At 29.5% G+C, this 3721-nt stretch overlaps 1 long non-coding RNA gene across 1 annotated transcript; it reads right to left on the bottom strand.

The window, feature by feature from the left end:
- Positions 1 to 333: 333 nt before the first annotated feature.
- Positions 334 to 2905, bottom strand: LOC144838075 (uncharacterized). The gene is made up of 3 exons (XR_013611622.1): positions 2742 to 2905; positions 1989 to 2123; positions 334 to 1474 (listed from the first exon to the last, which is right to left on the bottom strand). It is a non-coding gene; the product is annotated as an uncharacterized LOC144838075 (long non-coding RNA).
- Between the last annotated feature and the right edge of the window lie 816 nt (positions 2906 to 3721).

Below are 3721 nucleotides of genomic sequence, written 5' to 3'. Positions count from 1 at the left end.
ATGGGTCGTCGATTTGTCCATAATAATATAGAATCTATGTTATTCCACGGAGAAATAATTAATTTCTTCTTGAATCGGCCTATGCGTTGAAAGATTGACTATTAGAACGGTTAATATGTCTACTCTTGAGGTAAGTTTGGATGGTATTTCATGAGTTGACTGCTATTGCATTTTCTCTAAAGCTCTGTCTACACTATCAAACTAGTTTGACAAAAAAAATATATGAACACGTAACATTTTTTTTGTCACATAAAGTTGGATAGTGTAGACAGACCCACGAATGAATTGTTTTTTGATTCTCAAAACATTGAAAACATTTACATTCACAAAATGTATACCATTACCATTTATTACGAATACAAACAATTTAAAAATACAAAAATGTACGTATTATATATATTCAACAACTATTGAATCAAGCTACTACTACTGTAGAAATATTATTTTATTATTAAATTATTTTACCAATTCAAATTCATGTAGGCCTATTACCATATCGTAGGCCTAACTCAATAACAATAATACACCAAAATCTGTATTGTTTGGTATGACGTCGTAAAACATAGTCAACTACATAGTCATGATACACGCAATGCAAATGATTATATGTTACCTAACTGTACACACAATTTGATCAAGAACTCTATTAAATACCAAGGAGCTAAATTATGGAATTCAATCCATGTAGATAGTAAAAATGCATCTACAACTTCTAAATTTAAATTAGTACACAAGAACTATTTACTTTCAAGATATGATGAACGTTGAATATATATATTTTATAACACCAGTTAAGATAGGATAATATGGTTTAAATAGAAATTGTAGCTTTGTTTTCTTTTATTTATCATTAGTTTATGTATATATTTTTTTCTTTTTCGTATTCGTATTTAATAATAGTTATATCTTTCTGACTTATATGACTCTCCCACACCCCACCCCCACCACCACATGATTACTTCATTGCATTTATTATCCTGTATGTATGTTAAAATATTGTGGAAATAAATTAAATTGAATTGAATTGAAAAAAAAACATTACATGGGATCGGAAGAACAAACAACAAGAATGGATTGATAGGGATTTATAAACGAAAAGAAATATAAGTTTCTGCGACGTTATAGGCTTGCTATACTATATTATATATATAAACTTGATTTATTCACGAGACTGATGTACAGCAACTCGTTCAATCAACATTGATTGTTTTTACACAAGTTCTTGATATTACACACTAATCTAACACCAAAATACGAAAAAAGAAAGAAAAAAATTGAAATTGAAAAGAAAAATTACAGCAGAATCCCTTCCATCAGACACCTCTATTTAGAAAACATCAAAACTGTACTTCCCGCGTAAACGGGAACTCCTATCCAAGTGTCTCCTTTATTAAACAGAGATGAGAGAATCAGCAATATTCAGGGCATTCATACAGTACGGTGAGTCTTCTTATGGTTTAGCATAGTCCTGTAACTGAAATATTGCAAAAAAATGTGTAACAGTTTCAATGAACAAATGCATCACTAAAAACATCAACAAATCACTTAACATTTCTTCAAGTTTTAAGTTTATTTCTCAAATAAAGTATAGTCACATCGCATCAATTTAATTCTACATTATTCAATCAAAGAAAATGAGATACTATAATTCTTATTATTTAAACTGTAATGAAATATAGCATGTACATGTAATCATTGAAAGAAGCTATTTTTTGTTTTGTCAATCTCTAACAAGACCGTATCAAGGGTGAGAACGAAGCATTTTCCTGACGTGCCTTTTTCATTTATTTTCGGACTAGAGATCATTAGCATAAGTAATAATTTATAATGCTTAACTAGCCTATTACATAGCTTATGACGATGATGATTTATGCCTCTTTGGTGACAACAGTTTCCTTTTGTGTAAAAAAGAACCCCCTGTAAAAAAACCTGGATATATGCTACCATAGGCCTAAAAAGTAACTAAAAAATAGATAAAGATATCTTACATTGACAAGAAGGACGGCCCCTCTTTTCCTCCAATCTCTTTATTGCTTTTCTGGCTTCGTAATCGGACATGCAGCTCCATAGCGCAGCGTCTATCTCCGATTCAGAAAAACAGATAGGATCATTTATTTCAGCATCTAGAAATAATAATAACAATAACATGCCTATGTCATGATATTAAATAATATGCAGTAATCATAATACTAATTATATCTAAAATTAATTATATTTTTTTCTTTAAATTCTAATAATATTGTCATTTTATTATCCTTTACATTACTGGTGAATCTGATCTGTTTTATAATAGGCCTCTATTGCTTTCAAATAGCTCGATATTAATCAGTGTCGATTCATATTATACATACCACCTCTGGGCAATTAGTGCAACGAGCTTTTTTTTATCCTATGATGCATTTTTAATAATTTAAATTGAATAATAGTTATCAGATATTAAAACAAAAATTAGCAATTACTATTATTATTAAAATCAAGTTTAAAAATTAATTGAAATACAAAATAAACAAAACATTTCAAACATTTGAGCTAAAATCAAATAAATAATTAAAGCAACATATTATAATATATATTATTATATCTGAGGCTCTGTACATAGGATCCAATTAACCTCTTCATTTACTATCATATACACTATTCAACCCGTCTAAAAAAAAAAACAATAACCAACCATACTCCACGAAATCAACACTTCACAAAAAAAAAAAAAAAAAAGACGTAGATAAATAATAATAATTTACCTTCAGCCAGACGTTCTTGAAACACATTTCCAAACACAATATATGTGTTGATCAACAGAAAAAGCAGAGAAAATACCATTCTGTTGTTACTCATTTTAGTGGATGTACAAAGCAATACAAATAGTGAATAAAGTAAACTTCTCAATTGGAGCAATACACTTGAAATGATTCAATGACAATTTTTCTTTCGTTTTCAAACATTATATATAATTTTTCGAATGTCACGTGGTGTTGACGTATACATTTTCAGTTATACTAAACTTGTAATTTAATCAAATGAATTTGCATATTATTCACCGTCTATTATTCTAAATTCGGATTAGGCCCTCCACGGACCCACGCCAACCAGCAGTGCAGCGCCTACCAGATCAGCACACCGATAGACGCACATAAACGTTTACAAGTACATAACAAAAGTTTTGAATGCATGCAAAGGGGGTGATTTATCTTTCGTAAAAAGATTGGTAGCGGCAGGGAAAAACATGATTGTATTTTTTCTTATCGTATGTCGCTTAATTCCTACATATTCCTTGTTATTCTTTGGACGACACGTACTAATAAGGGCGCACTGACGTACTAAAGATACATTTTATCCCAGGTCCTGGTCTCCCGCGTAAATGACTGGAAACTTTATCATGAAACGTGCTTTTGAAGAACTTTTTCTCAAAAAAACTTTTTTTTCAAGTTTATTGGCGATATTTATATCCACACTTAACACGTGGAGTAGAACGCCTAAATATTTATAACAATTCAAATTCAAAAATGCAATTCAAAATTAAATATTGCTTCATCAAAGCTAGATATCGATCTATTTTTTTTCACAAAACTAAATATTTTTTCTATATAGATCATACATGATTCAATCGGTTTATGTAAAAATATCATTAATGCATTAGGCCTAAATCCAATCAACTATATAACTATAACTAACCATTTTTAAAAGAAATACGTTATATTCAAATTGAAGTTATTAGATATAT

The sequence above is a fragment of the Antedon bifida genome, chromosome 3, assembly GCF_963402885.1.
Source record: "Antedon bifida chromosome 3, ecAntBifi1.1, whole genome shotgun sequence".
In the NCBI taxonomy this organism is placed as follows: Eukaryota; Metazoa; Echinodermata; class Crinoidea; order Comatulida; family Antedonidae; genus Antedon; species Antedon bifida.
The sequence above is the reverse complement of the archived record's forward strand: the minus strand, read 5'-3'. Positions and strand labels throughout refer to the sequence as shown.